Raw genomic sequence first — 26,664 nt, 5'->3', positions numbered from 1 at the left:
GTGATTTTCTGACAAGTGAAATGAAATAATATTGGAGTGTTGCTGGAATGTAAGATGACAGGGGAAACCGGAGTATCCGGAGAAAATCCTGTCCCGCCTCCGCTTTGTCCAGCAAAAATCTCACATGGGATTCGAATCACGGAATCCATATTTTTTTCCACCTCCTTTGGTCTATTCGTTACCTTCCTACTCTATCAGGTTTGTATGACTTCAGGAATATTTCATTTTCCCGCATTTCATGGTAATATTCTTTTAACCTTCGTTCTTCGACGAGAGACACACATTTTTTCTTTTGATATTATTTATATTTTTCTTCGTTGTTAAGAGATGCTGATGTCCCCCTTATTATTGTGCCGTGAATCTTGTGCATCTCAACTTCTGTATTAGTACCATACATTCAGTAAAATGTGCTTATACTTTATTTCTTACAGAAGTATTATAACATTTGTATTACTGTATAAATACACTAGTTCCTAAGATGTTTTCCATGTACCTTATACCATTGGAAAAAGAAAATTCTTTTATACTTACTGTATGCTGTTTTGCTTCTGAACCTCAGCTGTGAACTACTTAGGTTGCCTCCTGAGAATTCGGGACTTTTCTAGGAATTAAAAGCTTCTAAGGTGCCTAAAAATCTCATTAACTCAAATCTATTTTCTTATTTTCACCTACGATCATGCATCGCTATATTTAGACTTCCATTTATTATTAGATTGTGTCCTTACCTACATAATACCTCCAATTTTTTCCTAAGCACTTTCTCAGCGTATATTTTTTAATTGGGCTTTCAGGAAATCTGTGTCATCACTTTGGAAAAAAAATATGTTGCACTGTTCACAAAATGCTTGCACTGCAGTACTTAGACTGAGCCCTAATTTCGAACCCCAAACTCTATCTTCTCGGAGAGTACTGGGAATTTCCGATTTTTCTGCGGATCTTTAGAGGGCATCAAGTTCTATCGTTCCAAATTTTTACTGTCTAGGGTCACTGGAACCTGATTAATTCGTCAGTTTTCTTTTCTTTCCTAGCTGTGTGTACTTCGATTATGGTTATGTTGATTGTAAGGACATTATTTGCACTATATACAGTATACACTGCTCAAAAAAAAAAATGTAGAGACATTTTGAACACTTGGATTTTTTTTCAGGAATGGTTGGAGTGAAACATATATTTTATTTGGAAAATGAAACCTTTATTTAACTCAGGCATAGCACGATACATTTGACTATTGCCACAAAACCATGGCGGAGGATTCCTCTCATTCGTAAAACACTTCGGAAGAATAAGAGCAACAGTATACATCTTAATCACGGACTACTTACATGGTGCACGCGATCAACTTCTTGTCTCTCTAATTTCTTTGAGCAGTGTATAAAATAACAAACATGAATTCACATGGGGCATTAGTGCGTTATATCTGGATATCCAACTAAAGTAGGGAGTCTATTATCTACCTGGATAAGCCTGAAGTTGACATTCGCTTGCAGTGTGGGGAATAGTTTACCGAAGGGGGCCAACAACCACTTCATGGAGATGGCACGATATTCCATTTGTAGAGGGAATCCTTGCACATATCCTGGTCCTGTTCAGTCTCGTCCACATCGTGCGCGGCAGTTGGAATCTGCCAGCAATTTTCTCTCTAGTGAAGATGTGCAGAGGCAAGTCTGTTGGCTTTCTTAATTGTTATCCTTTCACTCCTTGCCATTTCTTAGTATACATAAACACATATCAGTATAGAGCAGACTCAACAGGTAATAAGACATATTACACAAAGTTCTTGACAGTGAGACCCTGAGAAGATAAAGGATGAACTCAACACGGTGCGAGAAGTCCCTTCATTTAATTTTGTTCATAATGCGGCATGGAGAACAGTAATGTAAATTTAATAAAGTTGTCTCACATTTCTTCCTTTTTGATAATTAAGCATTGAAGAAAACCGAGCAGAGATTATGAGCGATATAGTTGCGAGTAGGACGGGCGAATCAAGAGCCGCTCTCCTTGTTTACGTAAGCTGGTTACGTGAACCAATCGTATCCATGAAATTTATTTGTAATTTTTGTACTGAATTGAGGATAATGTTCACTTTCACTCAAATCAACAGTAAAATTAGCGATAAATTAATAAATTCCATTATTACTAGAAAACATGCATAGGTACCTACGGCGACGGTTTCGCTGTAGACACGACTTTTCTGTAGCTTTCCGCTTCATCGTGCCGTCTATTGTTTCCTTCCTGAGGTCCATGGCTAGCACTGACGAATAAGAGTGCTATTCAAAATTAGAACCCTGTGGAAGATATTCATGTTAATGTGATTATGGGGCTCTAAATCTCGCGGCGGAGCGACTGCCAACATCGTTAATGTCACCAAGCATTGTGTGGTCCAGCTCATCGTGCGGGCTTTTGTTTCCTTCTCTAGGTCCAGGGCTAGCAGCGACGAATAAGAGTGCTATGTCTGCGAATTCTTAATATCCTTGTCCATCATGACTAGCACGGGCAGTTCAAACGGAAAAATGGAGACGATAATTATATCGTAAAACAAAAATGATTATATTAATTATATTAATTAACGAGTTTTGGGAACAAGTCAACAACTCTCTCAACCTTGTAAATTCAAGCGAAACAAAGCAAAAAAGTTCGAAGAAATGAGCAAAGACTTAACACGAAAGTGTTACATGAACAAAAGGCATACTGAAGCGCTGTGACGTGGTAGAATTCATAGTCGTAAAGTAACAAAGTACGTATGTACGTATTTCGATAGTTATAATGATATTATTAATTTACCGGTAAATTTACTCTTGATATGCGTAAAAGCAATTATCTTCCATTTAGGACAAATTATGGAATTTCATGGGTATGATTCGTTCACGTGACCACGTAAGCTTTTGTAACTGAAAACCCCAGTTAAACTTCAAAAATGAAACGACAAAAATTACGACTCAACAATTCTGTTTAGCAAATGAAAATAATCTGAAAAAAATTGTACGGTATATCTAATCACCACACTTCCTACAAAACTAAAGAAAATAGGTTAGTTATTTTTGCATGTATCTCTAGCGTGGAATAAGCTCTTTGCCGAAATCATCGACGCCCAAACTCGTATAACACGGGAAGAAAGAGCATGATTGACGACGTAATTGGCTACGAATAAGCGACATTTGTTTCTTATAATAGATTATTTGGCTGGAGGAAACTATTGTAGCTTCCTAATTTGTTCGATGATAGATATTCGGCCTTTTAAAAGTATTTTTAAAATATGCAATGCCTAAAATAGAAAATAACTCCCTTGTACGTTTTTTGAATAAATATTTTTATCTGAAAATATCCATAACATTTATAAGCATTTTTGATTTCGCCTGAATGAAATAATTTATATTTTCCCTCTCAAAACATGCATTTTTTTTTTAGTTCCTCCTTTGTATTTACAACTCATATGTCCCAAACCCTCCTATGGAACGACAAAAATCGCTAGCATCGTTTATTATTTTTTTCTAAAGGGGAAGTGCTCTTAATCCATTCAATTTAAGAGGAGCTTTAGTACCTTAGCTCAGAATACAGACCCCAAATGTGGCGTGTGTTGGACCGGCAAGCAGCTGCTGTTTGATGTGCCGTGACTGTCGTGAGCACGCGCACGGGTGAATTCACGTTTCGCGAGGTTACACCAGCCCTTCGCATTTATTATGAACAGCGTCCGCATACTGTGGGGATGTCATAGGGAACAAACCTGGCGAGGGGGCGAATTTAGCTGCTGGTAAGTTGCGTTGTGATTTGATATAGCAAGGGGGTTTCGGAAATCAGTGGCATTCATAGGTGGTGTCTGGCGTGGAATACAGGAAATGTAGGATTTGTTGGAATTAGAAAAAAATAAATTCTACTTCATCCCAAGAATACCGTAATTCCAATATAAATGGTCCGTTATTGGAAATTATAAATATGTTCCAGCTAAGTCATTCTTGGTTGCCAGCGTTGCAACGTATTGTGCCAATTTGGGCCCATCAGTTTGTAACTAGCATACCTACAAAGTCGTATGGCTAGTTCATATAGTGGAGGCATCATCAAAGGTTTCATTCCCCTCCCTGAAGGGGAGGTGCGGGCCACATAGTACATAGGTAACGCCTTCTCTCTGGCCAGGTAGAAGAGGCCACTGCGTAGGTTACTTGGAGCCACAGGCAGTGGCAATGCAATATGAGACACTTGGTCCCTTTTACAAAAATCGATGCCTGGTTAGGCCATCAGATGGCACAGGTACTGATTCTCACAGGGAACCTGAAATATTTGTCCTGAATGAGTAAATACCGCGGTCAATAAAACCATTTACTCGAAATCTACTTTCAACCTATTAGGTCGTATTACGTACTGAGGTTGAAAGTCTTTTTCGATTACAATGTGGTCGTGAAAATTCAGTAGGCCTATTGATAAATACCATTTACTGTTCTAACCCCACTGTCGGCAACCTTGAAAGTGATTTTCCGTGGTTGCCTATTTTCTCACCAGGCAAATGCTGGGATATTGCCTTAAGGCCACGGACGCATCCTCCCCATTCCTAAGCCTTTCCTATCCTAATGTCTCCAGAAGACCTATCTGTGTCGGTGCGACGTACAGCAAATTATAAAATAAACTACTTAGTACTTACGGTATGTCTAACTTGGGTGGCTTTGCGTTGTGATTTAGTAATAAATTGAGCAAAGGAATTGAAAGGAAGCGACCCCCGTCTGCACTATGAATATCACCTTGACAGTCTCGTAGAGATGAAAAGAGTTATCAACAGGAAGGCTCTGATAAGGCGCTGACAGAGATTTTTAACACACTTCTTTCTTGGCTTACGTGCTGCTGAAAGCACTCACTATACAACCACCCTTAAAATAAGCGGAGCCCGTAAGTAGCTCGTATGCTGACCTCTAGTTCACGAAAGCTGACTCACAGAACATTCTTACGTTGTCAATTATACTTAATTCAACAAGAATTTTGAATACCATTTTCAGACTGAGCGATTCCCATTAGCTTGTTTTTTTCTGATCAGTGGAGTTGATATTTTGGTAAGTGGTGAAGAGAGGCCTTAATCTTAATTCTGTAAAAATACGAACGAGCACATTTAACAGAATAGAATATTCCAAGTTTTCGTTGAGATGTGTACAACGAGTAGCTCGTGAGATGCGGGGAAGAAAATACGCTTCACTCATTGGCTGGAAAGGCAAGAGGAAGGTGCGCTATTCCGAATCTGGGCGCAGACATAGATTGATCTAAGTGGTGTTTCGTTCGCCACAAGTTCTACGCCACTGTATCATCAAGTAAATGGTGGGATATTACTTAGTGTAGACTCTTGGAGACCTTATCCAATTCTAGACCCATACTTCTGCACTTGCACATACCAAAACTAACTCTCGATTCTTATAAGCAGGTGAACAAAGGCAAAAAACCTCGCGGTTTCGGTCACGTAGCTAACTTTCATACGGAAGATAATGTGTTCTAACCCCACTGTCGTCCGGCCCCGCGGTGTAGGGGGCAACGCGTCTGTCTGTCACCCGGCGGCCCCGGGTTCGATTCCAGGCCGGGTCAGGGGGTTTTTAATTGTGATTAATATCGCTGGCCTGTGGACTGGGTGTTTGTGTCTTCCTTCTACACTTCCGCAATTCCAATTACACGCAGGTTCATATCATATGGTGCAAGTAGGGGCAAAAGGTCTCTCTCTATAGGTCGACGCCCCGAACAAATAGCATTTAAAAAACCCACTGTCGGCAGTCCTAAAGATGGTTTTCCGTTTTTTTCCCCATTTGCACACCATGTAGGCCTACCTGGTGTACCTTAAGACCTTGGTTACTTCCTTCCCTTTCTTAGTCCTTTCCTATCGCATTGTCACCATACACCTGCCTGTTGGTGCGATGTAAAACAAATTGCAACAAGAAAATTAAATTATTATTATTATTATTATTATTATTATTATTATTATTATTATTATTTCTAGCTAAAATTGTTTCAGGTATTAACCGAAAGAAAGAGCACATTATCTTATACATTTCTTGACTCGTTAATAAACAAACATTTGCCTACACTTGGCCAATAAAAGCGTGTACTTCTATGCTTTCAGAATGAGTTTAGATGGCATTAGCTGCAAATTAAGTTCTTTTATTAAAAAAATAGAGCTACGCACTGGAAAAGTGTACTGTATAGTTGGAAAATGTATATTAAAGAGTGAGACAATAAATATTTAATCACAAAATACCATAGCAGTGAGATATACACAGTTGGGTGCTGAATCTTCCGTCCACTTAGTTTCTGTATCAGGAAGTATGCAGTGCAGTACATGGAGGATATAGATAATGGCGGAATACTATATCATTTAATAAAGTTGGAGAACTGCTCTTCTGAAACTGCAGAACAATGGTATACAGTAAATAGGAGTTATTTGTGTGAAGCACATAAGGCGGATATCAGAGAGCACCGTCCTCCATCGTATATTAGTCCCTAGGAAGCAGGCGGAGTGAGAACAGCCTGTTGGGATGGTTTGGATAATGCTGCTCGGCGACCGAGTGTTAAATCCACAAATTTGCATATAAATGGGGGAAGGGCTTCTTCTTGGGGAGGGGAATAAGGGGGAGAAACAACTCTATGTGGTTTGAATTCAAAGTGATTAGTAGCCTGCGTGTTATAGTGGAGCCGAAGATGTATTCAGCTGTCAAAGGGAATCATTGATATTTTACTTAATTCCAGTAATATTTCTAAAACTTTCATCTGGAGTGATTTCACTCATGGGGTGTTAAACATGTTGACAACGAGTGAAATTAGTTTTTTGATCTGTATTTGTAATAAAACAAGTGCGAGCGAAGGTGTTTGTCTTACGTTGCACTGACACAGGTCGTATGATGGAATAAGGCAGGCCTAGGATTGGGAAGGAAGCGACCGTAGCTTTAAGTAAGTTAGCCGCTCCAGCATTTGACTGGTGTGAAAATTGTAAACCGCAGGAAGCCATCTTCAGGGCTGCCATCTCCCGAATGCAAGCTCACAGCTATGTGCTTCAAACCACGTGACTAACTTGCTCGATGGAGCAAAGTTCGTTCATAGATTTCTTTCACCGAAACATAAAACGGCTGGAGATATTCCAAACCTAACTGGTATACGCTTTGGTGCATTCGTAAATGCTAGGCTATATATTGTATTTTTGCAACCTGAATCTCGGGTTACAGTGTCAGACGGTAAGTATCGCATAAAAAATCAGTAAATGGAATAAATGAAACTTCCGTTTCGTGATTTTGCTTTAAACGTTAAAAAATGAACGCTCTGTAAAAAACTAATTTCACCTACTTAAAAGCACGTACCTACAATAGCTTCTTCATGGCAACCGGGCGAATTAGCTGCATGGTACAGGTCGTATAGCTGAGGTTGGAGATGGACAACCTTCGTCGACAGTCCTCAACACGGTTGTCATTGATTCCCCATTTTCATACCTATACGTTAAAAAAGCCCACGGCCGCTACCTTCTCAACTTAGCATTTTCTCACCCCAATATCATATCACCGCCGACCTGTATGCTGAAGTACTGCTATGCTAAACCCTTAGCAAAAATAATTTCAAAAATCTGAGTTTATCTTTCAAACTCGTAAAAAAATACAATTCTTAATTAAAATATTCACCTCCCTGGCCGAGTGGTAGTGTGCTAGGCTTCGGTCGGAGGAGGCGTGAATTCTGTTCAAGCCCGAATTGTGGATTTGATCAAATCCATTAGCTTTGAAACTGATAGTTGGTACAGTCGACTCACATATAACAAATTTCCCACCGCAACTACAGTACGTACAATACCTCACGCGGCAGACGACACCAACTTTCTACGGAGGGCTGCATTCAGGCCTCAGGTAAAAATATCTTTTTAAAGACATCCAAGTAGATCGAAGATTAGTTATAGTAATATAATTACTGAAATCGAACCTCTTTCCCATGGTCGGCGATGATGGTGAATAATAATTTATATAGCATACTAATAGTCCGAATGAGTCTACATGAGCATACGAAAGCGCTTTTTCGCACCTACAGAGTGCTAATGAGCTTTATCCCTTTGGTTCAGTAAATATCTAAAACCTTAAAGCCATTTTTATTCTCAGTAATGACAATTTCAGATTCGGAACACATCTCGCTGAAAACCCCATTGATCACAAGACTCTTGTCAGCTCCTAAAAGCTCTCCAGTTCAACTATAACAGAATTCCACTCCGCGTAACAGAATTTTTATCTTTAGGAGCCGACCTGGATAAAATGAGTCTTCGTAATAATTTCTCTGCATTCCGTGATTGCGTTATTCTTTTTGGATATTATTTTACAAACGGTATCCCCTGCCTGTCTTAACTTGGGACCACGACCACGGGGCCCTTAGCTGAGTCGTGGCATTGTTTCCTCTAACTTGTGCCAGGCTTCTCACTTTATCCTATCCAACCTCCTTCGGTCAACTCTTGTTCTTTTCCGACCTGACGCTATTAGAGCATTCGAGGGCTAAGGAGTCTTTCATTTTCACCCCCTTTGTGGTTCTTGTCTTTCTTTGGTAGAAGTCTTCATTTTTCGAAGTATCGGATCTGTTACATGTCTTTTCTCTTATTAGTGTTGTATAGAGAATGGGTTGCCTAGTTGTACTTCTTAAAACAATCACCATAACCTCCACCACGAGGCTGTGTTAAGTCACAACGTCAAGTTTTGACATAGAATACGTACCTCGTAATTGGTATTGTCGAAATGAAGTACCTAGTCAGTATTTGTTTGGAATGTTATTGCTGACAAACAAAATGTACACATCTTAAAGACCAAGTCGTTCCACAGTGGAGCAGTATGTGCTCGGATGAGGTACCGGTAGCGCGTAAATCGTCTCACGTAGTGCAGTATGTGCTCGGATGAGGTACCGGTAGCGCGTAAATCGCCTCATGTGAAGCAGTATGTGCTCGGATGAGGTACCGGTAGCGCGTGAATTGTCTCAAGTGGAGCAGTATGTGCTCGGATGAGGTACCGGTAGCGCGTAAATTGCCTCATGTGAAGCAGTATGTGCTCGGATGAGGTACCGGTAGAGCGTGAATTGTCTCACGTGGAGCAGTATATGCTCGGATGAGGTACCGGTAGCGCGTAAATCGTCTCACGTAGTGCAGTATGTGCTCGGATGAGGTACCGGTAGAGCGTGAATTGTCTCACGTGGAGCAGTATATGCTCGGCTGAGGTACCGGTAGCGCGTAAATCGTCTCACGTAGAGCAGTATGTGCTCGGCTGAGGTAACGGTAGCGCGTAAATCGCCTCATGTGAAGCAGTATGTGCTCGGATGAGGTACCGGTAGCGCGTAAATCGTCTCACGACGTTCGACCGCCTTTATTTTGATACTCGTACGCTAAGCCTTTCAACGGTCGGAATTTATTTGCCTCTTTTCGGAATTCTCGAACTCCATTTTCTCGGATGCATTTTCGATCATTTTGAAACAATTCATTCTCCATACGTTGTGGCATTCAGTGAAAGGAACGTTTCGCAATTCTTCGCACCACAGTTTCCTCAGATATTCTCTGTTCAATTCGTTTTAATGGTACACTTGTAGAAGTATGAGAAAAGTCATACGACACCTCAAGGCCGGAGTCCAGAGCTACACTAATTGTTAGCTGCCTGGCATGGCGATTCTTAGTACCTTACGATGGCGCAATACTGCATCACCAAGGTAAGAAAGACTAGTTGCTGGATATCTTGGTCCATCCTCTTTACAATGAGCACAGTGGGGAAGGAATTGAATAAGGTTAATCGAATTACTTGTAACGATTACATTTCTAGTAGTTTTTACTTCTAATCGTTACCTTTTACAAAATGTAATTTTTACTCTTAATTTACTTCTTGCAATAAAATAATACCGGTAGTTAGCATTCTAATAATTGATCTAATTCGCGCGGAAGCAGAAATATTTAAAAATAAATTATAACTTTTTCAATTCTAATACAGCACAACCAGTAGCTCCGCCAGTTCTGGATGAGGTACTTTTCTAAAAATCTAACTCTCTCTCTCTCTCTCTCTCTCTCTCTCGCTGCTTATTCCCGTATACTGTTTCTTTCAAAATCTTCCTTTACTTCATAACTTAAGGCTGTCGTTGAACTCTTGTTCCATATTATTATTATTATTATTATTATTATTATTATTATTATTATTATTATTATTGTTGTTGTTCCGGGGTATCCGTGGAAAGCAGAGGTTAAAGAAGGTGCCGGGGTGAATGGGTCTAACCACAATGTCAAGAATCAAATTTAAAACTTAAACTGAAGGCTATATTTTCATAACTTCAAACTTAACAATATTTTATGACAATAATACAGGTACAAGTAGCAATCATTAAACAAGATTAGGGAAAATCCAAGTTTCAGAACCTTAACTCTTTGGGCTTTAAGCCCCTAATTTTACAATTTTACGAAAGGACGAGCCATTATTTAATGAGGGGCAGAAATCCCCTAATTCAAGAGCACTTGCTCCCTCAATCACAATATCTAGCCTCCCAGAGGCACATCTTACAGTTACAAAACTTGGAAAAGAGCCAACAGGCTCTGTTTCTTACTGCTTACTTAAGGCAACCTCAACTTACAAACAATGGCCTCTCAAGGCACAACTTGCGATATGAAATTTGATTTAACAGGGGTATTTAATACCCAACCTACGGGGGCCTTCATAGAAAAGGAACAGGTTAAATCACTGGCCCAAACACAAAATGAATGGAGGCGTACCCTGCACTCCAAGATAATAAACATTAAAAACCTAAAGGGCTCTCGGCCGACGAAACAGGGGCTATTCCCGAACTACTGAGGTGACTCGTATAGAAATTATAATTACCACATTTATGAAACGTAGTCACCTTAAACCAAGATGAAGGGGAGCTCGAGAGGGTACATCACTCTCTATCCTCGATTTACAGTTAAAGATTTATGAAATTTTTACATCAGCCGGAAGAAAGTTACATTTTAGAAAAGAAGGTTACATAGTTAACGATTCGGACCTTTCCTTCGCATTAATTAAGTTATGTGGCCATTACCTTGTAGATGTTCTTTTGACCGATGAAAGAGGCCGCCCGCCTCCTGCTTTGACACGCGCACTCAGTAAGATGACGATCAATAGGCCAAGAAACGTGAAAAGCCGCAGTTTATAAACCCTCAGGGAAGGTTCGAGATCATTCAGTAATAAAGCAGCCACACCCTCTCAATTTAATTGGTCAAATTCAAAGTTACACTTCAGGATCGAACAAAAGGCCTGTGATAGGTAGAAAATTAATTACAGAAATTAGGAATTGGCTAGATTCAAAACTGGCTGAAAGAAAAAGGAAATATTCCCAACCCAAAAATAAATGGACATCATTCAGTTACAAAAACCTAGAAATACAAAACTTCTTTTAATTATAACTTCTTACAACTCGCATCAGGGTGCATGATCGTAGTTTTTAGTGGTGTTCTCTGTGAAAAAATGTCCAAACTTCTTGATAAATGTCAAGTAGAAATTGTCAGTTTTGGCAACTGCACAATAACAAAATTACATCCTATTTCTGTGGTGACATCTTCTGAGTAAAGTTCTAAGTTGGTGTAGTTCCAGCTTCACTGTTTTACCAATAGAGGAGTTCATTTAGGCGCTGAATTTGAATGCGCGGCATTGGGGTGTATCTCCCGGTATTATTATTATTATTATTATTATTATTATTATCCTGTTGGCACTTACGGTGCTGGTTGTAAATAGCCCGTTTATTATTCTCTAGCTTGCTCCACTCCCCTTTGGCATGCTGAGGAGGGTAGACGAGACGCCGCCTGTTGTGCAAGCGAAGGGCGCCGGCGTTTCTGAAGCGTGGCGTCTTCCTTGGCCCTTAACCGTTGTCATCTCGCCTCGCTCCACTGCCTCGTTAGGGCCTGTAAATGAATACAGCCGGGGGGAGAGACACGTTTGTGGAATTTTAAACATCTTCCTTTGTGATGACTTGAAAGGCCCGGTCGCGCTCTTCATCTTCCCCATTCGGCTTTCCCTATTCCCTCCATCACCATCTCCGATGTGAATTGGCCTTAAACAGTTTACGATCAGTGCGGAAACATGTTAGCTGCGGTGTCATTCCAGCTTCTCGACAATGCGGCCTCAGTTCAAATCCAGGTCGATATTCGTCAGTATGTAGGAACACTGCTGTCCAATAATCGCTGGTGGTGATACAAGAGATTAGACCCTCTAACTCGCAATTTTCATCTAGAGTCAAGTAAACCAAGGAATGTTTTGCAACCATAATTTATCAGGTGGTAATTTCCGCGGTCGTTCTACTTTGCCTCAGTTCGATTCTTCACTTTCGAGCGATGGAGTGAAAGGAATATGGTATTCATGCAAAAATTCGACATCTGGTTCTTCATGGCGACCTAAAATTATCGGACGTAATTTTTCGTATAACTAGTATTTGAGACTTTAGAAAAAAGAAGTCACTTCTTGCAGTTTACATTTCATGCATAACCGGTCCTGTGGCTATGTTTACAAGGTAAGTCCAAAATATCCTCAGGTATAATAACTCATCGTGTACAAAAGGGGCGGATGAAGATTTTGGTTACCGAGCTCGATAGCTGCAGTCGCTTAAGTGCGGTCAGTATCCAGTATTCGGGCGATGGTAGGTTCGAATCTCACTGCCGGCAGCCCTGAAAATGGTTTTCCGTGGTTTCCCATTTTCACACCAGGCAAATGCTGGGGCTGTACCTTAAGGCCACGGCCGCTTCTTTCCCACTCCTAGCACTATCCTGTCCCGTTGTCGCCGTAAGACCTATCTGTGTCGGTGCGACGTAAAACAAATAGCAAAAAAAAAAAAAAAAAAAATTTGGTTAATATACCCCATAGTTCAGGAGATCAATGTTAGAACATAGCGTAATCTTCATTCCAGACTGCCAGATCTTTCAACTTTCACTCTGCACGTCTCTGTTAGTAAACAGCCTGATTTCCTAATTATATTTTTGCGACACGCATGAGGAAAACAACGGGAAACTACCTCACTCCTCATTTCCCTAGTACGCCTCTTCAGTGATGCCAAGGCCATCTATGACAGCCGATGGTGGAACTATTGAGGATTCGACCAGCCTTAGGGCTGAAGACTGAACATACACACAACACGCACTGTGGCCTTCTCTAGTTTTACACCTCTTACCTTGAAGTCATTTTCAAAATGAATCTAAGCACCGTCTAGGTCTCCGTTCGCGTCTCTTACTGTCCTCCCTCTCTGGGTGCGGTCATAGAGTACATCTACAATATACCCTGCATGTTATAAGAGCTGACTAAAAGGTGTAAATCTCCCATTTTTCTGTTATTAGTATTAAGTCTCTATTGTTGTGGCAATTAGCTGAGGCCTAGCCATACCGAAATATAGAATGTATCCCTTATAGTCTGTGATGAACAGGCTGATTTTCGTAACGCCGACTATCGTCCGTTCATGCAAGCCTGCAAAGTGAGGCTTTGTCACGTCAACGTTTAAATAATTTTCAAGTTACCACTGTCATGTTGACAGAATTTTTCATATAATTGAAAAATCATTGTAAAAATATAGACATTTTCAGAGTTTCCGGAACACCAACAATAGGAAGGTGAACACTCCACTGAAACCACGCCTGTCGATAATTTGTCAGTGACTAAAATACTGTAATTTTGTCTTTGACCTCCAAAGATGCTTCCTGACTATAGAATAAACAAATGCATTTAACAGGCGTGTGTGTAATTTTCTAACAAAACAAGCGGCTATAAACCACGCTGGTCCAGAGTTGACCTTCGACGGCGATCAGTACAAATTAAGTGTTCAGCCTCGTAATTCACACACAATTATATCCCCTCTTGGGCGGTCTCCACATGATTACACCGCTTTAAGAGAGAGTGCACGTACCTTCTCCGAAACTGTTGAGGAACATATTAAGTTCCTCTGTACATAATAACTCACCAGCCTTCGTATAATTACTACTATTTGATACAATTTACTGAGACCAGTTATAATTGGTAAATTTAAAGGCTATCAATAAAAAACTTAAATTTCAAAATTTCTGCGTAATGAGAGACGAACGAGTGGGAAAAACTTTAGTGGTATTTATTGGAGAACGCGTTTACAGTTGTGTACTGCTGACTATATTAAGTTAGTTCCTATAGCAAAGAGGAAACTTTCTTTTGTTACTATTGATTGATCAGAGAAAGATAACCTCTGAATACCAGTTGTACTAAAATACATACTATTACAAATGTTTGTCCTATTCACTTTCTGCTAGTGTGAACCTTTATAAATATATCTATGGAAAATCGTAATAATAATAATAATAATAATAATAATAATAATAATAATAATAATTCCGAGAGAGTTGGCCGTGCCGTTAGGGGAGCGCAGCTGTGAGCTTGCATTCGGGAGATGGTGGGTTTGAATTCCACCGTCGTCAGCCATGAGAATTGTTTGCTATGGCTTTCAATTTTCACGCCAAAAAATGTCCGGGATGTACCGTAATTAATGCGATGACCGTTACCTTCCCAATCCTATTACTTCCCCATCCTTGCCTCTCCAAAATCGTTCGACGTATAGTGCGACGTTAAACCACAAGTAAAACATGAAATATACTAGTAAACAAGATTCCTTTGGCACCCAGTCTCTGTGGTAAATCGTGTGAAAATTTCGCTCATGTGGTCAGTTGGTGTATACATTAGAATGGGCTTGCACTTCAATATGTAACACTGCTGGAAGATGAGAACAATGGGAAACTACCTCACTCCTCATTACCCTATTGTCGTAGTACCCCGAGAAAGTTGGGTGCGTGGTAAGGCCGTGTAGCTGTAAGCTTGCATATGGTGGGTTCGAAACCCCACCCCCACTCCCCCCACGTTGACAGCCTTGAAGATAATTTTCTGTGGATTCCCATTTTCACAATAAGCTGTGCCTTAATGAACATGTCGTCTCAAAATGAAAATGAAAACCTACAACCTGTTTTCCAGTCATTGACCGGGTCAGGGATGTAATGAATGAAACTATATAGGTTGTTACTACAATGGGGTCGCCACTCCCAAGGTGATTTATTAATGAGTGATAAATGCTATGAAATGATAATGGAGAGTGTTGCTGGAATGAAAGATGACAGGGAAAACCGGAGTACCCGGAGAAAAACCTGTCCCGCCTCCGCTTTGTCCAGCACAAATCTCACATGGAGTCACCGGGATTTGAACCACGGTATCCAGCGGTGAGAGGCCGACGCGCTGCCGTCTGAGCCACGGAGGCTCCTCGTCTCAAAATATCAGTCTTAAAATTATCCGAATTTCCAATAGTGGTACTGTTTCAAAACTCTCTGCACGTATATAATATTATAATAAACATAAAGTAATACAAAAAGGTGTGAAGATGTTCATTGTTAACCCAGCCGGGACTGCTACCTCAATCTTGAGGTGGGCCTGCCGTATAACGTCACACAAGCACGACACGGGTCAGTAGACACACGGACGCAACGAATCCGCACGAAGTTAGCCCTAGTCCCTTTTTTATTAAATGCAGCGATTGCTTTGTTAGATATGAACAACAATGATCATTTACAAATTTTACTATGAAAATGTTTACGTTTTGTCCGAATGCCCATTTTGATGACGTAAGAGATTATTCTGGAAAAAAGTGATGTTCCCACTTTGCTCCTATTTAACTGCAGCCCTTTTATTTTTGTCTAAAATGCAAAATTTCTTTCTTCCTCTCAAACCTTCGAGATTCATGTACATCCTGCCTATTTGAAAATCATATTTTCCAATTATTTTTTTTAATTCAGACAAGATATCAACTCGCTGAAGCGGGACGAGGTATTTTATCAGACGGTTGAACTCAGAATACCATTCTTCAACGGAATTGATTGTTCGATGTAGTTTTTCATGACGATTCCACAGTTGAAGTGCCATTTGTAGATTGTCCAGCCACTGGTCGTCGAAATAGTTGAAAGAATCTTTAAAATAAAGTGAATAATAATACAAAATACACCCTCAACGTTGCAAAGTACGTTCACCCAGCTAGTAACCTTAAAAATCTTTTTTCTTTAAGTCCCTGTCACCTATGCAGCTATATACACTTCTCCGATATTTTGAGACTCATTGCGTTATTTATATCGGCTACATATTTCTTGCGGATATTTTGATATTGTTTTCTGTCAATTTGATGTTCGGATATTTTGAGACTGCACCCTTAATGAAGACCACGGCTGCGTCCTTTCCAGTCTTAGTACTGTCCTGTGCCATGGCTGCCAGAAGCCTACCTGAGTTAGCACGACGTAAAACCAATAGCAAGAGAGAAATCACAACATCCCCGCTGACAGCTTATTGTTCGTAGATTTGTTGGAGATTCAATTAGCCTTAGAATTCAACATACACACTATTGGTTAGTTTGAACCTGATCGTTTAAAGGAATTATGTAAAACTTTTGATTTCTCCTGATATTTAGAAATATCCATAGTTTCTTTCCTAACTCAATATTGCAAATATAAGACTGCAAGAGGAAGATTAGGTCGGTAGTAAACTATCTGAAACTGCTACACGAGAGGTGACTGTTACGGAGCGGTGCATTATAAATCTCAGCCCGTTCCACTGTTTCGGTTGCGGTACAAGCGCTCCCTGTTAGTCCGCACGAATAATTGAAGTACCTAAATAAATAATGGTTAATGCAGCACGTTACGTAGTAGGCAATGGTACTGCATGACGTATTCCACTGTAGCAAGGAACGGTAATCAATACGCTATGGAGAGTTTTGCAAACAGTAGTTTGATATTACTCTACCGATTACCACTGATCTGCATTTAGGACTCTCCATCTGACATTTTCCTTATCAATTATTCACCTAGTATTTTCTTAAATGATTTCAAATACTGAAATTCAGCGATAAATTGATAAATTATTTGTTATTGCTATTAATAATTATTAATGAAATAATTAATTATTGATAAATTATTTATTACAATCCTTAATTCCTCTTCTTATAAACAAATATTTGCCCCAGTGTGTCCTTTTTTATTCCAACTTTGCCTTCGTTTTATGCACTTTCCTATTTTTAAAAACTCTCTTCAAGCTTTTTTTTCTTCTAATGTCATTCCACTCCATTTCTCCATTGAAGCTCGTAACATACTGCTTAGTCGAGCAGCTCGTCTCCTTGCTTTTAAGGCTTCACAGCCCAAAGTTTGCAACATTTCCGAAACACTTATTTTCTTGTCGGAACAAATCGTGCTGGTTTCCTTCGTATGTGGCAGATGATACTAACTTTCCATAAATTTGAAATTTTGAAATTAGCTCCAAAGTAAAAAGAATAAATTTCATTAACACAGTTTTTAATTCAAAGCTTTTGAATAGTGTTACAGAATATCTGTTCCGCAAGCTGTTCATTCGAAAGAAATGAAACGGTTACTATAACTTGATTTTAGAGACTTTGAACTTAGTAGGCATCGGCTACGGGTGTTTACTGTCTGTGAATGAGAAGTTAAATAAGTTACGAGGCCAATTATCTTGAAGACCGATCTCGTTAAACAGAAATAATAATAGAATAATAATAATAATAATAATAAATCCTTGGTCCGACCAGTTGCACAATTTGGGTCGGAATGCTGGCCTACAATTAAAACGCATGAGCAGGTTCTGCAAGGTATGGAGATGAAAATGTTACGTTGGTCACTGGGACTTACAATATTGGACCATGCAAGAAATGAAGACGTCCGAAGGCGATTGGAAGTGGCACCTATCCTAGAGAAGATACGAGAAGCACGACTTAGATGTCATGGTCAAGTCGTCTAAGGCCCTGCAGATCAGTGATACACACAGCCCTCGAAATTGATCCAGAGGTTCTTGAACCCGAGGTCGTCCCAAGAAGCGGTGATTCGACTGCAACAAGGAAGACGTGCGTCTTGTAGATATCACTAAAACTGAGCCCTTGATCGCAGGAAGTTCAGGATGGCATGTTTAAAAGTGGACCCTGCACCAATGCGGGACTAAACGCTAGGAAATAATTTTCGTTATAGACTGTTATGCTTTTCTACGTTATTATGCAAGCTCCTGCGAATTACCTAAGCGTCTTCACAGTCCTAGATTTGTAACTAGCTTTGTGGCGTCGTTCATTTACATACTTCCTACCTCTAAATCATTAAAAACCTAATCTGACCATCGACGGCTTGGTCTTCCTCTACTTGTCTTCCTCTCGATGGGCCGAGTCCCTTATTTTCCGAGGTAACCTATCCCCGTACATTCGCCTTACATGACTCCACACCGAATCCTGATTTATACATACAGCTTCATCCATTGAGTTTATTTCTAACTTAGCCTTTATCTCCTCATTACAAATACTGTCCTGCCATTCTTCCCGCCTTTTTATGCCAGAACTATTTTTCACTACTTTCTTATCTGTTAATTCCAACTACTAAGTTATCCTGAGTCCACCCTTCTTCCACTCTCGTACAGTGAAGTATCTGAAAACAGGCCGATACAAGGATAATTTCGTCTGGGCGCACACGTCATCCTTGCAGAACAATGATGTAATAATAAATTATTATTATTGTTATTATTATTATCATCGAGGTATATCGAGGTATATCAGTGATTAGTATATCAGGCAAAGTATTCACTGGCATCTTGGAAGGGAGGGTGCGATCAGTGGTTGAGAGGAAGTTGGATGAAAACCAGTGTGGTTTCAGACCACAGAGAGGCTGTCAGGATCAGATTTTCAGTATGTACCAGGTTATTGAAAAAGTTACGAGAGGAATAGACAGTTGTGTTTTGTTACATAGATCTAGAGAATGCATATGACAGGGTACCGAGGGGAAAGATGTTCGCCATACTGTGGGACTATGGAATTACGGGTAGATTATTAAAATCAATCAAAGGCATTTATGTTAACAATTGGGCTGCAGTGAGAATTGATGGTAGATTGAGTTCTTGGTTCAGGGTACTTACAGGGGTTAGACAAAGCTGTAATCTTTCACCTGTGCTTTTCGTAGTTTACATGGATCATCTGCTGAAAGGTATAAAGTGACAGGGAAGGATTCAGTTAGGTGGAAATGTAGTAGTAATAAGTCTGGCCTATGCTGACGACTTGTCTTAGTGGCAGATTGTGCCGAAAGCTTGTAGTCTAATATCTTTGAACTTGAAAATAGGTGCAATAAGTATGGTGTTAAAATTAGCCTTTCGAAGACTAAATTGATGTCGGTAAGTAAGACGTTCAACAGAATTGAATGTCAGGTGACACAAAGCTGGAAGAGGTAGATAATTTCAAGTATTTAGGTTGGGTTCTCCCAGGATGGTAATACAGTGAGATTGAATCAAGGTGTAGTAATTAGAATACAGTGAGCTCACAGTTGCGATCAACAGTATTCTGTAAGAAGGGAGTTGGCTCCGGACGAAGCTAGCTTTACATCGGTCTGTTTTCAAACCAACTTTGTTTTACCTGAGCGAAGGCTGGGTGGACTCCGAATATCTTATGAATAAGTTACAAGTAACAGACATGAATGTAGCAAGAATTATTGCTGGTACAATCAGGTGGGAACAATAGTAGGAGGGTATTCGGAATTAGGAGATAAAGGCTAAGTTAGGAATTAACTCGATGAATGAGGCTGTACGCATAAACCGGCTTCGGTGGTGGGGTCATGTGAGGAGAATCGAGGAGGACAGGTTACCTAGGAGAATAATGGACTCTGTTATGGAGGGTAATAGAAGTAGAGGGAGACCAAGACGATGATGGTTACTCAGTTTCTAACGATTTAAATATAAGAGGTATAGAACTAAATGGAACACAGCACTATTTGCAAGTAGAGGATTGTGGCGAAATTTACTAAATTCAGAGGCTTGAAGACCGAACGCTGAAAGGCACAACGGTCTATCATGATGATGATGATGATGATGATGATGATTATTATTATTATTATTATTATTATTATTATTATTATTATTATTATTATTATTATGATGATGATGATGATGATGATTATTATTATTATTATTATTAATATTATTAATAATAATAATATCTCATATGGAATACCAGCGATTCTCATTATTTGACACGCTTCGAATCTATAGAATACATACGTAATTTCAAAGAGGCCGCAGTATATTTTCTTTTGGAAGGTTTCCATAAACGGTAAATTAAAGTTTTACCTTGGTTACCATTTAGTATTTTATAGGAATGTGCACAATATCTGTGTAAAAGCATTGTTTCCTGTGTCGTCGTGATGCTTTATAACCCATGGTTAACATCGATCCTTTAGACATCGCGAGATTCCCAAGAGAACCCTGAGATACAATCAAATAAGAAGCACGCTTCCGTGTTTATTGCGATCTGACTCTGATGAGTTATTGATTACTTGTGTCTCCATATCAGAGTCGGCGCTCTGTATACCATGACAAACGCAGGAGAATTGGATATTCATAGAATTATACGCATGGACTGATTTGAAACTAACCTAATCTATATTAACTACGGAAGATTAAGTGATATCTCCGTTCTAAGTGAATAAACAGAGGATAAGAGCTGTATGGCAGAAGAAATATGAAATGGTCTAAATTTCTTGAAGAAGGATGATGCTCAGGAATCCAGTGTTCAAATTGGAGAAACATTCCATTAAAATCCCTATTTAAATAATTCAACTTTTCAAACGATTAAAAAAACTAACGTAGTTCGCATTTCTAGTTTCTATTATATAATTGGAATTATATTGTAGATCTAGAGCTGATTTATCTCTCTTCGTTTTCTAGAGAATAATATGTCTAACTTGGGATGTTATGCTTCGTCTTTGAATTGACCGGATCTCTTTTCTTAAAGAATGTTCTGGTTTCTCAGATTCTTAAGCTATATATTTCCGGCTTCAGAATAGAAGTAATAATGTTATAATTTTAATATCCTCTCAGTTACTCCTCATTTTGCCTAGCAACGAAGTTCTTTAACGAGCTACAAAACTGGCAAGAGTTTCTTACTGTTAAAAATTCTTAAAAGCCAATCAACTGCAGGGTAACTCGATCTCACAACCTTGAGCATAGAACAGCCCCTGACTATTCTACGCAGCAAGTTCTTTTCCTCTCGTAGTTTAACGTAACAATAACGTACGCAGGTTTCTGGTGACAATGGGACGGGAAAGGAGGGTTACAACTCTCTGTTAACATTCGGAAGATGGTGGGTTCGAGTCACACCAATGACAACCCTTAAGATGACTTTCCGTGGCTTTCCATTCTCTTGCCAGGTAAATTCTGGGGTTGTACCTTAAAGGCCACGGACGCTATCTTGTCAGTCCTGGCCCTTTCCCATCCTTCCGTTGCCGATAAACCGTGGATGTATTAGTGCGACGTTAAACCATGAGCAAAACAAACTACCCTACTATCTCCAGAATGTTAGTTCAGAGCAATTAACTTGCTTGGTACAGCCAATTTAGAGAAAGTAAGTTGTTATTGGGGACGTGATAGCTCAGTGACTTGCTGCTGGCTTCCCACCTCGACAGCTGAAGGTCGAATTCTCGTCGATCCTAGGTTGAGATTTCCATCTCGATCACGTGGCGTCAGAAGGGGCATCCGGCTTTAAACCCCCGGCCAAACCATAAATGAGCCAGGGTGACTCCAATGATTCCAGAAATAACTCGGATAAGCTGAAGAAAGTTTAAAGCTGACCCCACGTAGAGGTTGAAAAATCAGTTTCTTCTTGTTTTCACTTGCCTCTTTCAAGATGAAAGCGTTGAAGAGAACAGGATATTCGTTATAGTGCCTTAACCTATCGTAATGAAACAATGAACGAAGTACGGAGTATTCTAGTATGTTTAACTTATTACACAAAGTTAGCATGCACAACATTCAGGTTCATATTTTCGGAAAATTTGCATTTGAAAATATCCAGTAGTTTACTTCATGATGAAAATAACGGACTGCAATTTCTATTTAGAAACTACATAATATAAAAACGAATTACAGTTTAAGAATGTAGGGCTTATCCAGTCCACAATCCAAGTACTGTATTCTGAGGTGTAATCTGAACCATTTTCTCAAGTCTCATTTGTAGAAAATACCGCGAAAACTCATAAAATGTTCCTTTCACAAACATCCATGTCCACATAGAGGTCTTATTTCGTCTGTGGTTTCAATTTGGGAGAGCATTGGTGTAGCAAATTCCAAAAACTGTTAGTAATCCAGAAACAGTATCCTGAAAGATATTAAGATCTTTATTTAGGAAAATCATTGTCACTTCCTATGTATGTATTGAAAGACTATTAGAATAGGGGCAGGAATCAATGTGAAAGACGGTAATGCACAAAAAATTCATTCAAGGTCCATACAAATCCATGGTCTTCACTGACTTCTATGCCGGGCTGAGTGACTAACACGTTAAATCCCTGCCTTCTGAGCCTAACTTACCGGATTCTATCTTGACTCATTCCGGTAGTAGTTACAAGTGCTGAAATATTTCAGTATGCTATCACGTGTAAGAGATCTACGGGACAAAATCCCTGCACGTCGGCTTCTCCAAGATTCGGAGTAGTATTCAGTAGGATTTAAAACCAGTTAAATTATTTATCACTACAAAAGAAAAGTTAAAGTATTTATAAAATTCCTCCATTTCATATTGCTGAACACAGCAATGAACAAACATAAAGAAGTGCCGATTCGTCTAAATAGTCTCATTTTCCGAATATAATTTCAGAATGAAACATAACTAGTGTCTCCAAGACTCCTTATCTTGTACTCTCCTCCCTTTCGCCACGATTTCGATTCGCTCCCCTACATTAACTTCCCCTCCTTCATTCATGTCACTCCCCTTCTCTCCGCCATAACCTACTACACAGAATTAGCCCTATCGATCTGCTCGGTCGACGTCCAATGGTGCACTCGTCGGCGCATTTTACAATACGCAACCCGCCAAACAACACTGCTCGACAAGTTGACTATCCAGTTTAAGTCACGGCGCACAAGATCCTGGATCTTAGACACTTTTCGCTATCAGTATGCAAGCTTCCGTGAATGAACCAAGCTCCCCCGTAATCCTTTGTTAGCACATAACACTTTATTCTCCGCTACTTCCCTGCTGCTTACTTTAAGAGGAGTCTCTCTGTTAGACTCCTTTGTAACCTCTTCTCCCTTCCCCAAAGTGTTTATTCCTAATTAATTTCTTTCATACCCTATGATGAATACACCACTGTCTTTCATCCTGTTCATATTACTAATAATACTAGCTACTTTTTCGGTTTACCTCGAGCAATTTTGTGATTAAGGTAGGATGAGTTCGTCACATTCCGCTACAGTGCGGTAAAAACTACCTTTTAGTCATGTCTAAGAAATCGACATTCTTATTATTGTGCATATTAAATTTTAACATAATTACTTTGAACTGACTCTGGTACAGCGCGCGTAACTGTAAGCTTGCATATACGAGATATTGGGTTCGAAACCATCAGTTGACAGCCCTGTAGATGAATCTCCTTGTTTTCACATTTTCACACCAGGCAAATGTAGTTTAAGGTCCATGAATTAAGACCACGGCTGTTCCCAGTCCTAGCCCTTTCCAATGCCATCTTTACAAATATTTGACCTGAGTTAGTGAGACATTAAACCAAATAGCAGAAAAATGCTTCGCTGTAGATATCATAGAAATACATATGATTTGCAGATTCACTTTGTTGTGTAAAGTATTGATTAGATTTACCCAATAATGTTAGTTCATAAAATATTACGATAAATTTTGGGTGCCTTTTCTTCAAGCAATGTATTTTCACAGAAAAGTTGCCTTTACTTGGACGATAATTTATATGCAGGTACTCATTTTGACCAGAAAAAGTTCCGAACAATGCGAGCGCGAGATGTTTCATTTTAATACGTTGTTTCATATCTGGGAACTGATATTTTCCCCAGCTAATTTCTACACATTATAGACGAACAATATGCTGAATATCCGGAGGTCTCAGGATACCATTCTCCTATTCTAGCCATAATTTTTCACGCAGACTCATTGTCAGTATATACTCAGGAGCGACATAGAGGAGAATGTAGTCAAAGCTCTGCTGAAACTTTCCTTCTTCCGATCCCTATCCATTCCAGATGTTGGCAACCGTCCCAGCTGTGTCCTTCTTGCTGACGCTGCTCTGAATAGTTTCTGTAGTTTTCGATGTCCAGATTCTCAGATATTTTAACCATGGGATCCTCTTCCTAACAAATTTCTTTCGGAATGGACTAAAGTAACCAATATGTTTCTATTCCTCATGATACGACCGATATATCTGAGCTTTATTTTCTTTTTTCTTTTCTCTTAATCTTGTTACCTTGACAGTGGTCGATACTTCGTCTCCTTCATTCTCCGTAGAATTTCGCTCACATTGTTGGCTCACAATACCAGTTCTGTGATCATCAGGACTTTTTGAACCAGTAGGAACTGTTGCAAAATTAATCTTCCATGATACCTGGCTCAGAATTTTAACTTGGGAGGAGTTATTACCTCTGGATAAAGCAAATAATTGGCATTCTTGGATCAGAAAAGTTCACTTCTTGTCATCTATACACGTCCTCAGATGAATCTGGATGGGGCAGACAAATCAGTGATTAACAGTGATATCTGAAGATCTTGCTAACTGCCTCTTTCAAATGTCCACGTTTCAACGCTACGGAAGACGAACAGCGACTACATAACAGCAAAGCATTCTCACGTTTGTATTCATTATAATCACATGGCTTTTGAAGATGATACTTCTATCAGTGTCCGAAGTAGGTCTATCTACAGTCACTCAAAATATGTGAGATCTTTTGGTATTGTATAAGTTCCTCGCAGGTGCACTTTCCTTAGGAACAATTGAATCTATAGATGTTTGTTATGGGTATCAAGAGGGTTTAGATGTACATAGGAGACTTACAGTCAAACCTCGATATCTCGAAACTCCATTTCTCAAATTTTCTTTCTCGTAGTAACTTCAGTTTCCTGACAGTTTGTCCTATTCTTCCCGTGCATTTCTGTATTACGAATTTCTCTATTTCCCGAAGCAAAGGTTTCTTCCCCAAAAACTGAAAATATTCAGCAAATCGAATGTTGTACCAAAATGACTGTGCAATACAACATCTAAGGTTTGTGTTATTATTCCTTAACATACTACAGGCTATAGTACATCTTCCGTCCGACCTCTGCATGTTTACATCTGTCCACCCCTGGTGGGTTGATCAAACCTACACACAGACAGTCAAATGTAAATTAAATTGTTTCCGTAACAGTAACTGCTGTCGTAAAAAGAAAAAAGAAAAAAACAAACTTTTTTTTCAATGTGTTAATGGTAGAATGTTTGTTTCTTATGTAATGAGTCTTCGAGTTGCTATAATAAGTGTTGTAATTCAAGTCTTAAAATTCTTCGAGTGCATTTTTATTGTGGTTAAATAATATTGTATGAACTCGTAGATACGGATAATTTGGTTATGTATTTTCAAAACCGAGAATTCTTTATCTTGAAATTTCGATGACTCGAAATAATATTTAGCTCCCGAGGTGATTCGAGATATCGGGATTCGACTGCATTTTCATAATTGTGATGTATTGAATACGAGGAACACAGAATACTATGTACTCATTTTCGGACTATACATCTGTGATCACGTTCGATCGGCTTCTGGTTTACCATAAGATAATAATTTTGTGTGGCTATTTATAGCAGAGTGCAGTCCTTGTAAGGCAGACCCTCCGATGAGGGTGGGCGGCATCTGCCGTGTGTAGGTAACTGCGTGTTATTGTGGTGGAAGATAGTGTTATGTGTAGTGTGTGAGTTGCAGGGATGTTGGGGACAGCATAAACCCCAGCCCCCGGGCGATTATAATTAACCAATGAAGGTTAAAATCCCCCACCCGGCCGGAAATCGAACCCATGGCCCTCTGACCGACCAGCCAACGAGTCGGACTACCGTAAGATGACGTTTGGGGAAACTTTAAACACAGTAGTGGAGTGTCTGTTTAAAGGGTGCTTTTCAACTTCAATTTTTTATAGTATTTCGTCCACATGCATTGCAGTAGTTGAATACTATCGAATGTCGTGAGCAATCCAGACCAGAATAGGATATTACCCGCTCATGAGTACGTTCCATGTGCATTTTATTGTAAGTCTCCTTGAGTTATTCCACAACTTTCTTAGGGTGGAAATAGGGCATTTTGAACACGCACTCCTCCATTAGTCTGTGTCAAATGGAAAAGTTTTTGGCTTCGAGACGCTACGCAGAATTGTCCAACAAAGTGGCTACTGTGTTGTCATGGCATCCCGCCCACTCGATGCGCTGCACTCCGCGGAAATTTCCACTGCGTTAAATCACTAGCGCCAAGCCAACATTTGTATTTCATTAAGAAAAAAAAGGACCGCAACTGGAACTGCTTCCCATTCGACTATGGCTATAATTAATTCTACTTATTGAACTTCTCATCCTAATCCAAGATCAACTCCATATAATGATCCGGTGTACATTCATAATTATTTTCGGTAACAGTCATCCAGCATTTCTGTACACTGTACCATGCTGGCTAAATTATAGTAATGCTTGTTTTCAACGTAATGATACGGTTCAGATTCCTCTTCTTGATCAAGATTTTTCAAAACATGAGTATAAGAGGTACTTACTACAGATTTTCATATAAGAATGTTCCCTAGGAACTCGCTTTCCTTATCTGATATCAGTTTTAAAGGTTACAAGCATCTGAATTTTGATATTGTCATCCTCAT

The 26,664-nt window shown here is 39.6% G+C and overlaps 1 protein-coding gene across 1 annotated transcript in view; it reads left to right on the top strand.

Annotated features, from left to right (window-relative positions):
- LOC136880893 (putative uncharacterized protein DDB_G0282129) overlaps nucleotides 1-26,664 on the top strand; it is a 312,164-nt gene that overhangs the window by 242,929 nt on the left and 42,571 nt on the right. The gene's annotated exons all lie outside the window — the stretch shown is intronic.

This window comes from Anabrus simplex, chromosome 9 (assembly GCF_040414725.1).
Source record: "Anabrus simplex isolate iqAnaSimp1 chromosome 9, ASM4041472v1, whole genome shotgun sequence".
NCBI classification, from domain to species: Eukaryota; Metazoa; Arthropoda; class Insecta; order Orthoptera; family Tettigoniidae; genus Anabrus; species Anabrus simplex.
This window is presented reverse-complemented; position numbering and strand designations above follow the sequence as displayed.